This window comes from Cebus imitator, unplaced genomic scaffold, assembly GCF_001604975.1.
Source record: "Cebus imitator isolate Cc_AM_T3 unplaced genomic scaffold, Cebus_imitator-1.0 Scaffold17, whole genome shotgun sequence".
In the NCBI taxonomy this organism is placed as follows: domain Eukaryota; kingdom Metazoa; phylum Chordata; class Mammalia; order Primates; family Cebidae; genus Cebus; species Cebus imitator.
Genome location: NW_016107332.1, coordinates 4,106,547 through 4,121,387, shown reverse-complemented (window position 1 = coordinate 4,121,387; position 14,841 = coordinate 4,106,547). Strand labels below are relative to the sequence as shown.

Below are 14,841 nucleotides of genomic sequence, written 5' to 3'. Positions count from 1 at the left end.
ATTTCTTTAAGGCAGGAAGCAGAAATTCAGCTGAGAAAGCTACTCAGCTACAAACGTGGGGTTTGGTTAGGTTACCAAAAACAAAAGATGTCATAGAGGACACAGCTGACGGTCGAGAAGGCAGGACTAAGGAGAACTAATAAGAAAAATCAATTAGGGAACCACTAGTAAGTTAATTTAGCTGACTACAGGAAATAAGGCTAATAAAATAAAATCAAGGAGTGTTTCTAGATACTAGCAAATTGAAAAATGAAATTAAAAATACCATTTTCTACCATCCAAATACATGAAGTACTTAGAGATAAATTTATCAAAATATGTGCCAGACCTATACACTGAAAACTATAAGATTTTGCTGAGAGATATTAATGAATCTGCAAATAAATAGAGATATATATCATGCTCAATATGAAGACTCAATATGTTTAACATATCAGTTCCTGACAGAGGAGCAGAAGATCAAACACCGCATGTTCTCACTCATAGGCGGGTGTTGAACGATGAGAGCACATGGACACAGGGAGGGGAGCACTACACACTGGGGTCAGTTGGGGGGAAATAGGGGAGGGACGGTGGGGGGTGGGGAGCTGGGGAGGGATAGCAGGGGGAGAAATGCCAGATGTAGGTGATGGGGAGGAAGGCAGCAAATCACACTGCCACGTGTGTTCCTATGCAACAATTTTGCATGTTCTTCACATGTACCCCAAAACCTAAAATGCAATAAAATAAATAAATGGGAAAAAAAAAAAAAAGATGACTTTTAATGTGCATGATCCCTAAATATTTGTTCAGCCTGCAGCTCTTCTCATTCTTTTTAGGGGCCACATTTTAAGTTATCAGGTTGCAAATTCTCACAAACAGAGGCCCTAGAGCTACGCACAGAGGATCATGCAGTGTCCCCTCTCTGCAGCTCTCCCATACAGGGATAACACTCATACAAAAAAAAAACAAAAAACAAAAACATATCAGTTCCTCCATACTGACCTGGGAAACAGTTCAATCCCAACCAAAATCCTAATAGACTTTTTTTGGTAGAAATTTTTACAAGTCTGTTTAATTCTAGGTACAGTGGCTCACTCGTGTAATACCAGCACTTTGAGAGGCTGAGGGGGGCGAATCATCTGAGGTCAGGAGTTCAAGACCAGCGAAACCCCGTCTTTACCAAAAATACAAAAACTTAGCCAGGCGTGGTGGTGTGGGCCTGTAGTCCCAGCTACTCGGAAGGCTGAGGCATGAGAATCACATGAACCCAGGAGGCAAAGATTGCAGTGAGCCGAGATCGTGCCACTGCACTCCAGCCTGGGTGACACAATCAGGCTTTGTCCCAAACAAATAAACAAACAAGCAAATAAATCAAAATTTAATATAAAAGCATGAAGACCTAACAAGAGCCAAAATAATTTTGAAAGAAAACAATATAATTTTGAACATTTTTAACTATCTGATTGCAAGATTTATTATAATGCTACAGTAACAAAAAAGGCGAGGTACTGGTATAAAAATAAAAATAACAAACAAACAGAATAAAGTGACTACGGGTAAATCCACACACATGTGAAAATTGATTTTTAACAGAGACCAAGAAACTTCACGAGAAAAGGATAATTGTTTTTCTTCTTTTTAAAACGAGTAATGCTGAAATAACTGGATAGAAGACACCAGTTGTAAGGAAGAACATGGGTCTTGACTAATAATATACTTCACTATACCAAAAAATAATAATAACAAAATCAATATTAACTTGATCAGAGACCTCAGCCAAAAATTAAAACCACAATACTTTCAGCAGGAAATATTTAAGACTGGCAAAGATTTCTTAGGACATACAAAATGTTATAAAATACAAAAGAAAAAATTATAAACTTTATTAAGAACCTGCTTTTCCAACAATACCACAAAGAATATGCTAAAGCAAGCTATACCCCAGGTTGGCTTTGTTTGTTTAGTAAATTTGAGGATTTACATATCTTAGGATCCGACAGTTCTATTCTTAAGGATTATGCCCTGGGAGAAACTTTCTCTCCCTCTCTTTTTTTTTTTTTTTTTTGAGACAGAGTCTGGCTTTGTTGCCAGGCGCCAGGTGCCAGGCTGGAGTACAGTGGCACGATCTCTACTCACTGTGACCTCCGCTTCCCGGGTTCAATCAATTCTCCTGCCTCAGCCTCCCGAGTAGCTGGGACCACAGGTCAGCGCCACCACACGCAGCTAATTTTGTATTTTTTAGTAAAGACAGGGTTTCACCATGGTCTCGATCTCTTGACCTCGTGATCCGCCTACCTAGGCCTTCCAAAGTGCTGGGATTACAGGCGTTGGCCACCGCACCCAGCCATGTATCACATTTTCTGTATTTACAACTGCACAAATATAGTGAGCACTGACTTCAGAGCGAGGACTGAGGCATTTTAAGGCTTTGTTTCGTACAATATTCCATTAAATTAAATTAAGAGTATTTAGTACTCATTTATTTTATAAAATAGGCAAAACAGGTTATTAAAGTTAAGGATCTGGAATAATCTATTTCCTGAAAAGGTGACAATTTATGGGTTAAATATACCATTTTAATAAAATTTCCAATTTTTAAGCACTAGTTGGTAGTTCTTCATATTAGAATAATACTAAAGACCACATAATTATTTGGATAGTCTCACGGAGATTTGTTTTGTTTTGTTTTGTTTTTTGAGAATAAGTCTCGTTCTGTTGCCCAACCTAGAGTGCAGTGGCGTGATCTTGGCTCACTGCAACCTCTGCCTTCTGGATTCAAGCAATTCTCCAGCCTCAGCCTCCCGACTAGCTGGGACTGCAGGCGCATGCCACCATGCCCAGCTGATTTTGTTTTTGTATTTTTTAGTAGAGACAGGGTTTCACCATGTTGGTCAGACTGGTCTTTGACTCCTCACCTCATGATCTGCCCACTTCGGCCTCCCAAAGTGCTTGGAATTACAGGCACCGGCTGGAGATTTTTCTTTTCATGTGACAGTCTACGTACTCAAAGTAGGTTTTCCATTAGCAAGAGTGTGGAAAAAAATAAGACTCCATTCAGCCATTTCTGATCTGGAAGAAATGACAACAGGTAGCTTTAGAAGGTTCTGTCTCTTTGAACTTAGGACTAAATTGGTTGTCTTTAAAAAACATTTTCTTTGAAGAAGTGGAAACTTCAGGCCCACAAAGAAACTATGTGCATTCCAAATATCAAAAACATGAACGTAGACCTGTTCAGGTTGAAGCAGAAGAAGGGTGGCCACAGGTGAGCTTTAGCCACTGAAAATGGCCCTAGAGAAACTTCAGAAAATTCTTGGCTGCATGGAACACATTTTGAAAGCTCATGCTCTACATTAGATCTAAAGACCCCCTCTGCCTCCAGCACTGACAGTATCCATGTGATTTATGATAGCACCTGTGTTACTTTCTTTTTTAAATCACACTACCCTATCCCCACCCCACCAGGAAAAAATAAAACCTAAGAACTTTGATAATAGGATCGTTCTATTTCGTTCTAGTCCTTTCTTTAGGGGCACTGTCCTTCACCTTCACTTTCTCATGTTTGTACTCTCTAATTTCCAGGATCCTGAAATACGCCCTACGCAAGATCTTACTGGCCTATGTGTGAGTGCATGTTGGGTGTAGTTTTTCTCAACTAACACTGAACATCTCCTTCTTTGACTTCTCTGTTTCTAATTTCAAATTCATAATGTTCATGTCTCATCTAGACTTTATTTATTTATTTATTTATTTATTTAAATATTTTTAAACATATAAAGATGAGGTTTCACCATGATGGCCAGGCTGGTCTTGAACTTCTGACCTCAGGTGATCCATCCACCTCGGCCTCCCAAAGTGCTAGGATTACAGGCGTGAGCCACCGCGCCTGGCCTCATCTGGACTTTAAAAAGAAAAGAAGTAAAATGAGCTCAGGCCATAAAAACGCCCTCATTTCCAGGTGTACATGTTTGCCCCCCTCCCACCCCTCAACTAGCTGACCTGGAAGACAGTTGTGTCCACACTCCATGGAGCACAGAGGGAACTAAGGACCTGTGGCAATGATTCTGTCCCTGATGACTCCTGCTTTGGGCTCCAGGCCAATATGGATTTTTATGACTGCCCTTGCAGTGTACCTTGTACCATCTCTGCTGCTAGAACTTGCTTTCAGAAAATAAAGTTCAGTTAAAGAGTATGTACACCTAATCTAAAAACTATGAGGACACTTTATTTGTTTGTTTGTTTGTTTGTTGTCACTCACAGTGCAAATGGGAATATTTTCCCATGTCAGTCCTTCTGAGGGCAAAATGACCTAGGTTTTCCTATTGCGGACACTTTGCCTAGTTTAAGTTCAGAAATACTGGAAGCCACTTCCCTCAGACCATAGGATGCATGTCAATAATGCAACTCTTTTGCTTACTGAAAGGGAAACTCCTGTTAGCTTTGCTATTGGATGTGGTCTCTACTGTTGACAACTCTGTTGAAGCAGTGTGGTTCACTAGGAACAAGTTGAAGAGAAGCTAACTGAGAGGTCCAATAAAACCAATTTTAAGAACTGCCATACTCTTTGTGTTCTAAGAGTATGATGGAGGCAAGTTGTGCAACATATGATACATTGAGCACCTTGCAAATACTGTTCTTTCTTTGCCATACATCCCTATTCTTGTGCAGGTATCTATACCTATAGATATAGATACTTTTTTTTTTTTTTCCAGTGTCTGAGAGCATTTTTATTAAGGGCAGCAGAACGGGATCACAGCATCTCAGAAAGCCTATTCTCTGCTGGAGTGGGGAGGAGGGAAGGACTCCGCACACTTCAAGGAACCAGGCAGGTGTGAATTCCTGAGTGAGCTCGGGACAGAGGTGGGTGGCTGCTCCACAGCTGGCCCCTCCAGAGGACCCAGCTTTTTGGTTTTGGAGCAGCCAGGGCTGTTCACCAGCTTGCTCAGAGCCTACCCTGAGGGCACAGCTGGCAGGAGGAAGCTGCCCAGGCCCGAGGAAGAGACACCCACTGGCTCAAAAGCCAGGCCTCTGCTAATGGGCCCTACTCTGAGGTGCCAGTGCCAGGGCTGAAGAGTCCCTGAGGGGCTGCTGGCATGCAGGTATCCACCCGTGGTGAGCAGAGTGACGTGAGGGGCTGACAGGCAGGCAGAGCTACATTGGCAGAAGTATGAAGCAATGGGACAGTTTCCAAGAATGGCAACATTTCTGGATCTAGAGAAGCAACAAGAACAAATGGTGGCTTGTTTGGATACTTTCTGACAGAATTTGGCATTTTAGTACAGGTTGGAGTGTGAGTGAAATAAAATCCATCATCACTTTTCTGCTAATGAAGAGACAGATGTGGAAAAACCAGTCCGGTGCCCTTGCCATTCTGGGCACACCAGAGTCTCCAGAAAACTGCCCTTGGCATACCTAGGACAAAAGAAGCTGAGATCATGTACACACCGCAGGGGCCACGCGCCTGGACAACTGAACAATGTTAGGTCGCCTAACCTGCCCATCACTCCCCACTTCTGCACAAGCCAGACCAAGCTGTCTTACAAGCCTGTAGGCCCTGGAAAGATCTCAAATTATAAAATTAAAATTAAAACAAAAAGCAAAGGTTAAGTCATCTTATTCACAGGACCTAGTCCCCCCCAAAAGCCACAAAGGGAAGCCGCCGGTGGCAGAAGTGGGGTTGGTGAGACACGGCATTTGGATCTCGTCGGCTTCCTTGGGGTGTCAGAACAACACAGATTCTCTACTAGTTTGGGGACAGTCCCATCTGCCTTGAAAAGACATTAATATTCAAATCTTTACAAGTTTATCTGATGATAAATTCTAAGGTCATTTTTATTTCTACAAAGAAAGGCAGTCAAAACAATATAAAACACATTGAAAGGATATTACTGAGTGAGCTTCAAGTGGAGCTTGACTCTGCAAAGGCTGTGAGTCCAAAGGGAGGAGGAAGTCCACCTTGTTCCTGGGCTGGGCTGGCTGCTGTGGAGGAAGGGGCCAGAAGGGGCTCTGGCAACCCCGGACTGGTGCTTTAATTAGCTGAGTCCCGCCAATTCCAATCTTGCAAAGGGTCAAAAAAGTGTGCCAAGGGAAGGCTGTGGCGGGGCCGCTGCACAGAGGAAGTGGAGAGCAAGCTCCATGGCACATTCAGATGGAGCTCGGTGACAGATGAGCTGGGAATTTCAAATGGACATTCTGGCTGTCGCTTTGCCTGCAAGGACCAGCAGATCTTCTAAAATGGCTGCAGAGAGGAGTGCCAACCTGGGACTACCCTTCTGGCGAGATTCATCACACGCAGTGTGCACAGCATCCTCCTGACTAACAGGCCCCCTTTTCAGGGCCACCACAGACCTGTGGTTATAGGGTTTCTCTGTGCAGGCCAGACCAGAGGTCAGGCACACGCACTGACCTCAGGGCTTGCCCAATTAACTGATGTTGCTATGGTAACATCAGCTGGAGTTTCACACAAGAACCGGAGAGGAGGACTGAAGAGGGGTGTAGCTGTTTGCTTGTTTTTAAATTTTTAAAAAGGATTGTAGAAACTGGAATCAGAATCTAAACCAGCTCCGACACTGGGCCACAGTCCCACACGTGTGAGAAAAAGCCACCAGGACCACCAGGGCTGTCTCTTCTTCTTTGTGGAGGAGGCGGAGCCCGGGTCTGGGAAAGTAAGTAAGTGAAAAATAAACTGCCAAAAAGTGGGAATGGCAAGGGTAGGGAAGAAAGGGTACCACAACTTTTTTTTTAACTTTTTTTTTTATAAACCTTATGGGCTAAATGTAACTTGAAGATTTTGGGTAAAATTGGACAAGAAAAGAAAAACCATTGTTTTGAAGTAGATTGAAGCAGTGATTTTTAAAACAAAGAGAGCAGAACTAGAACATCTTAAATTTTTAATCCTTTCTTTACAGATTACCTAGACCACTTTTGATTAAGAAAACTGTAGAAAGTTAGAAACTGCCACAAGCGAATGCCAGGCGGTGGCACGTGTCAATTTCCAGAGTCCTGCTTTGCCGGGTGTCGTCTGTATTCACTGCACAGGGTCTCTGCTCACACCAGCTGGAACCAATCGTGGCAGATTTTAGTTCACAGGTCGCTTTTCCCCATATTTCTTTGTAAACTCTTCAGCATTCTTACAGCATTTTTTTACAGTCCTTAGAGTATTCTTCAGCTAGGTCAGCCCGAAGTGGGTGCTCGGGCCGGGAGTCATTCACCAGTGCTATGAGGGACTGGATTACTTGGTCGGTTTTGGTTGCTGCCTTCCAGTTTTCAGCACTAATTACTGGGAGACAGGCCTGCCCCTTTTCATCGATGTTCGGGTGATAGATCTTTGTTTTAAATGTGATCTTCGGTGGTTTGAATGGGTACTCTGCTGGAACGTTGATTTCGATTCTGAAGGCCCCCTTATCATACGGAGGGTTGTCAGGAACAATAAGCCCTTGCCAAGTCAATAAATTAGCTTCATCAACCTGGATGTTATGGAAGTTTTCTATTCCACATTTGCGGATTTCTTCAAGTTCCCACGGACATCACCACAAGTTTACTGCGAGGTCTGGTAAAGCGTCACCTTCTGCCGGCAGATCTCGGGGTGGAACTTCCAGAGGCAGGCGGACACCTACACCCAGCCCGAGCTGCACCGCCTCTCTCTCTCTCTTTTTTTTTTTTGTGATGGAGTTTCACTCTGGTTTCCCAGGCTGGAGTGCAGTGTGGTCCGATCTCAGCTCACTGCAACTTCCATCTCCTGGGTACAAGCGATTCTCCTGTCTCAGCCTCCTGAGTAGCTGGGATTACAGGTGCCTGCCACCACACCTGGCTAATATTTTGGTATTTTTAGTAGAAACAGGGTTTCACCATGTTGGTCAGGCTAGTCTCGAACTCCTGACGTCGGATAATCCACCCACCTCAGCCTCCCAAAGTGCTGGGATTACAGGTGTAAGCCACTGTGCCTGGCCTAGATACATATTTTTAATTAATAGGCAATTTTTGGTGCAGTTTTAGATTTATAGAAAAATAAGTGGAAAGTACATAAAGTTCCCATATACATCCCCAGCCCCATTTTCCACTATTATTAACATCTTGCATTAATGTGGTACATCTGTTACAATTGATGAGCCAATATTAATATATGATTATTAGCTAAAGTCCACAGTTTACATTAGGGTTCACTCTTTGCATTGTACCTTCTATGAGTTTTGACAAATGTATAATGATATGTATCCACTATGGCCGTATTATACAGAATGCTTTCACTGCACTATAAATCCCTCATGCTCCACCTGTTTGTCCCTCCCTTTCTCCCCCTGAACCCCTGGCAACCACTGATCTTTTTGCTGTTTCATAGTAAAAAGAATGTCCTGGCCAGGCTCATACCTGTAATTCCAACACTTTCAGAGGCTGGAGCAAGCAGATCTTTGAGCCCAGGAGTTCAAGACCAACCTGGGCAACATGGTGAGACCCATCTCTACTAATAATACAGACTATTGGCCAGGCATGGGGATGGCACCTGTGGTCCCAGGTACTTGGAAGGCTGAGTTGGGAGGATTGCTTGAGCCAGGGAGGTCAAGGCTTCAGTGGACGGTGATTGTGCCACTGCATTCCAGCCTGGGCAACAAAGCAAGATCTTATCTCAAAAAAAAAAAAAAAAAAAGTCCAGAATTCTCTTTCTTATCCAGAATGACACAAGTTGTGAGTTGTTTTAAACTACATTGCTTATTCTGGGCACATTTTCATAACTGAGTTATACTTATGAGTTAAAACCTCCATGATTTTCATAAAGATGTTGGTTGTGAGAACTCAGTGAAAATGTTCTATGCTTAGAGCAACATCTACTTTACAGGATGAAAGTTGGGATGAAATGTGGTAACGTGCTTAAAATACTCAGAACACTTCTGCGAACATAGTCTGCTCAATAAATGGTAGCTGGTGTTAGCCTTGGCACTGCTGCTGATTTCCCTTCCCCTGAAAAGAGGAATTTTTGATTCTAAAGTCTAATTGTAAGATAGAAGGTGCTCTTGGACTTAGAAGGGGGAATTTAAAGAGGCAGTGGATCAGCCATGAAGACTTCAGCCCGTGGAGTCGGGTCATCTGGGTTCAGAATCCTAGTTTTACTAGTTACTAGTTATTGCTTGGGAAGTTACCTGATCCCCCTTTAAGATGGATTTGCTCCTGTAAATGAGGAGACTAACAATTCCGCTTTATGCAGCTCTTCTTTCTCAGACCTGACACTTGGTCTGCACTAAAGTAAGATGAAGGTTTATGTCTCACTTAACTCTCAGGGGTTTTCTTAGATGATATAGATTATGTCTGTGAATTCAATGTCAATTGAACATTATCCTAGATGCTATGGGCAAGAAAACCAGTAAGACAAGATTCTTATCCTCCCTCGAGGTATCCAGAGGAGGGAAGTAAATTCAACAGTAATTATGTGCAACGAAGCATCAGAGATGCCCTGATGGAGCTTTGTGGATGGCTTGGGCACAAATGAGACCAATTGTCTCCACCTTGGCTAATAAGGACCGGTCTCCTTGAGGTGGTAACACTCAAACTGATAGAGTGTAAAAGTACTTGGCTTAGGCGACTGGTTCAGGGTGTGGTGTAGTTGGAAATGAACTGAAATCCTGAGGTATCTCAGGCACTTTTGGACGGCATCATCTACCTTTGAACTTGGAGAGACCAGTTGAAGAACTGGAGATCAGAATTTCATAAGTACTAAGGCCCGGTGATAAAATTTTTATCGCTTAGCTTAGTTGATGAAATTTTATCATTGTATTCAGTGTTTATTTTTAAATTTAATTACATATATACAAATAGAGAGAGAGAAAGAGAGAGAGACCAGAGGCTGGTCTCAAACTCTTGGCCTCAAGTGATCCTCCTGACTTGGCCTCCCAAAGTGCTGGGATTACAGACAAGAGCCACCACACCTGGCTGTTAGTTAGTTCAGTGTTTGTTAAAGCAGATTTATTTCAGCCACTAGTAAATTTAGAATAATTGATAGAATGAGAAAATTATTTTTTAACCTCCAATGTAAAACTTGATTTGAGTCATTAAAAATAGATGCTTAGGGCTGGGTGCAATGGCTCACATCTGTAATCCCAGTGTTTTGGGAAGCCAAAAAGAGAAAATCACTTGAGGCCAGGAGGTCGAGACTGCAATGAGCTATGATGTGCCACTGCACTCCAGCCTGGGCAACAGAGTGAAACCCTGTCTCAAAAAATATAGATAGATAGATAGATAGATAGATAGATAGATAGATAGATAGATAGACAGACAGATAGATGCTTAAATCATTAGGTGAAAAGTTCTAGGAAAACAGAATACTCTTTTAGTTTTAAGGTATCAGCCCACAGATAACTTATTAATTACAAAGGGACAACATATATCTTTATTTATTTATTTATTTATTTATTTATTTGAGACAGAGTTTCACTCTTGTTACCCAGGCTGGAGTGCAATCGCGCGATCTCGGCTCACCGCAACCTCCACCTCCTGGGTTCAGGCAATTCTCCTGCCTCAGCCTCCTAAGTAGCTGGGATTACAGGCACACACCACCATGCCCAGCTAATTTTTTGTATTTTTAGTAGAGACGAGGTTTCACCATGTTGACCAGGATGGTCTCGATCTCTTGACCTCGTGATCCACCCGCCTCAGCCTCCCAAANGTGAAAAGTTCTAGGAAAACAGAATACTCTTTTAGTTTTAAGGTATCAGCCCACAGATAACTTATTAATTACAAAGGGACAACATATATCTTTATAATAGAGAGTTCACCATATTATCCAAGCGGTTGAGCTTGACATTGACACTTGTGGAATAGTCTGATGTCCTGCCCCTTTAATTTATGCAGTGGGAGGGAAATGGCATCACCTATAAGTTGTTCTTCCCAGAAATGTTCAACTTGAGCCTAACCACACACACACAAAAATTCTGAATACACAATATTCTGCAGGTCTCTTCAAAGACTTAAATATTATAAAGCAGGGAAGCAATGGTACAAATAAAAATATGAGGAGCCTGAACATATACAGCAGCTAAGTGCAATATATCAACCTTGACTGGATCTTGGATTGAAAAACAAATCTAGCAATAAAGGACATAATGGAACCGTCGAGGAAATTTGGATATGGACTGCGTATTGGAAGTTGGTATTGAAATAATGATGATTTTCTAAGGTGTGGTACTTGTATTGTGGTTCCATAGAAGAATGTCCTGTTCTTGAGAGCTGAAGTACTTAGGAATGAAGTGTCCTGACATCTGCAGCCTAATTTTTGGATGGTTGAGAAAAGGGAATTTCTGTGTATATGTCCGTGTGCATGCTTGCGTGCGTGTGTGTGTGTGCGCGCGCGTGCATATGGAGAGGGAGTGAGGGGGGTGGGGGAAGTAGGGGAAGAGATATCAGGTATGGCATAAATGTTACTGCTTAAGGAATCCAGGCGAGGTTACAGAAATGTGTCTTATGTTGTTCTTTGACATTTTTCAATGACAAAAAGTGCACTTCTTAAAATACGATTTAAAAATTGTCCTGATATTATATTTTGCCTATTAATATACATAAATTTATCTAAGTACACATATAGGCATATAGTATCTACCAATATAAATAATTTGTTTTGTATGTTTTTAATCCAATGGAAAATTTACTTTATAGTCTTGTTAAAATAATATCCAACATTAGAATAGCATATTGCTTGGTACATACTTATGCTCAGCCAGTTCTTATAAGATATTCCCAAGGCCAGTAAGCTTTCTTTCAAAACAGTTTGTGTAACCTTCCTTTTCCCCAATCAGTTCCAACCCTTTCTTGTTTTTCAGACATACCAAAGGCCACCCTAGTCTGTAGGTATGTGCCAGATTGCAAGCCTTTTTTTTTTTTTTTTTTTTTTTTTAATCTCACCTCACTGCAACCTCTGCCTCCCAGATTCAAGCAATTCTCCTGCCTCAGCCTCCTAAGTACCTGGGATTACAGACACCCACCACCACACCTGCTAATTTTTGTAATTTTAGTAGAGACGAGGTTTCACCATGTTGTCCAGGCTGGTCTTAAACTCCCCTATCAGGTGACCCGCCCGCCTCAGCCTCCCAAAGTGCTGGGATTACAGGCGTGAGCCATCGCACCCAGCCTCTACACACTTTTGAACAACTCACTCACCATCACCAGAACAGCAAGGGGGAAATCTGCCCCCATGACCCAATCACTTTCCACCAGGCTGCTCCTTCAATATTGGGGATTACAATTTGTCGTGAGATTTGGGTGGGGACACAGAAACAAGCCACATGAGTGCAACACCACAGTGCTGTTAGCAGTGGGACTCTGCTATTCATCAAAGGCTGAAAGGGAGAAAAGAGGTAACAGCTGGAGAAATTTTAAAGAAAAGAGAGCTGTGTAGACAGAGACACCTACCTGGCATTGTATCTTTAGTTTATGGGTCCAGCTTTTCCCTGTGACCCCAAAAAGAGGTACCCAAGGAAATAAGTACTTCAATTTTACTGCCCTTCTTCCTGCTGATTTGCCAGTGGTCCCCATGTATTATCCCCATCTGGGAGCAATGACTTAGCCCCTACAGATGAGCCTCCCAGGGCACAGTGTAGGTGAAGAGTGAAGACTGGATCTGGAGAGGTGCACAAAAGCTTTGTATACTGTGAGACTCTAGATGGGATATGAAAATTCTCCCTGATTCTGTTTTTCTACCCTATTTTGGAGATAATAGCACTTCTCCTTATCTTCGTGACTTCTTGGAGTGACTTAGCAGGTTCAATTTGCTGATGTGATATTATTGATTAAGGTAGCCATATAAAATTGTTCCAAAGAACCTTCTTCAGAGTAGAATGAAAGAAGTATGAGACGAAAAGTCACTGAACTGGGATGAACTAGTAGTTCAGTAGTGATCAACTGGCTGTTCATGAACATTTACAGGATCAGTTTCTGAGCTGGCTGCAGTCTCTAAGTTGGCTTACTCCCTTCCCCACAGTGCTGAGGAAATCTTGCAAGGAAGATGACATGGCAGGCAGCTGCCTGAACTGAGCTCCAGTACAGTCAGGGTCCCTTGTGGGTGACCTTGTCAGTGAGCCCCATTCTCTTTATCCCCAGAATTGGAGAAAGAACATAAGTTCCAGAAAAATCAAAACGAGCTCCTTAGCTGGAAATGCTGGGAGATGCCTGGGCAAACAGATGAAGATGTCTTACAGTAGTCAGAGAAAAGGTGAATTATTTTAAGCCAAATGGCCATGTAGTCCATGTGGGCCATGGGAAAAAGAGGCAGAGCTGGAAGCAGTGACAGCTGCTGCTAAGACTAACCAGGGAAAAAATTACCTTTGTTCCTACTGTGAGTCACATGGCTGACTCCACAGCCTTGTGTGTGCACCTGCACAATCAGGAGGAACTTTTGAATATGGGAGATAATGTACATCGATTTATGGAGGACAAGATGCACAACAATGCAAAATACACCAATAGAAATGTGCAATCTGTTTTGGCAGAAATCTCATATTGTATTTTAATCTGACCCTTACATCAAAAGAAGTGATTTAATCAGTGCGTTAATAAGAATGCATGCTAGAAATATCTGAAATAGAATAATAAAGCATATGATAGAATGCAAATGTGTCTATATTTGTTTTGCTCTGTATACTTCCATATTGTTTGACTCTTTCAATAAAAATTTCATGTAGCATTCAAGCAATTAAAAAGAAATGTTTCTGTATCTCTACAGACAGTATGCAGAATGTACAGAATGTAGTGGTTCTTCATTCTGATTGTGCATCAGAATTACCTTTGTTAAAATTTAAAAATCTAGAGGTCTGGATATCACCTCAGTCCTAAAGAATAAGAATCTATAAAAATAGATAGACCTGCAAGAAAGTTTTTTTTGGTTTTGTTTGATTTGTACTGCTCCACAAGTAATTCTGACAGAAAGATTGAGGACCACCAGGGACATAGTTTCATTTTCTAATTTTGGATTTGACTGTTTGCTGTGGTTTTGCATCATTATATTGCTAAGTTGGGGTTAACACATATTCAGATCCTGGTCCCACTGCTTATCTCCTGGGAAACTTCACATACACAAGTTAATGTCTTCAAATCTCAGTTGCCTCATTTCTAAAATCAAGGTAATAGCAAGACTGATCTCATCACGATATAAGAATCAGGGAGATGATATGAACAGAACATTTAGTACAGAATGTGGCCCCTGGTAAACACTCAATAAAAGTTAATATTATTTAGCTGTACAGTCATACACATTCTAATATTTACATATTTATAACAAAATAATTAGACAGATATGCCTTAACTTAGAGTGGGGTTACAGCCTAATAAACCCATTGCAAATAGAAATCTATCTTAAGCTGACAATGCATTTAATACCCTGATAAACCATTTAAAAGTCAAAAAATCATAAGTTAAGGACTGTCTTCGGTTATATGGACATAGTTTATTATAATGATAAGCTCCACATTGCATTTTACAGATTCAGAGGTTTGGGGGTTTTTCTCACATATTTTCATGTCCATTAACTAAAAAGTAATGCTTGTGATGAAGAAGTCACATTAGTGAAATGATGAAATGGTAACTATCACGTATATGAGAATAAACTATATTGTTCAACTTTAGATTAGAATTCACTTTAAATAGTCGCAGTTTCTTTGCCTCAAATTAGTGATTCAGTTCATAAAGCACCAATACATAGAAAACTTCATATGACAAAAGTTTTCTGCTTTTTTGATTATAGCATAAGTCGAAATTGTTTGATTACCTGTTTTGAGTTGCTCGTTTCTGAAGGATTTCAAATCCAGTATGATTGAAAAAGCTGGCTAGGGAGTTAACTAGGACGACCTGACTTTAAATTCTAGCTTTGGCAAGTATTCACTGTGT

General features: G+C 41.5%; 1 pseudogene; it reads right to left on the bottom strand.

The window, feature by feature from the left end:
* Positions 1-7,057: 7,057 nt before the first annotated feature.
* LOC108289299 lies at positions 7,058-7,499 on the bottom strand (annotated as a pseudogene).
* Between the last annotated feature and the right edge of the window lie 7,342 nt (positions 7,500-14,841).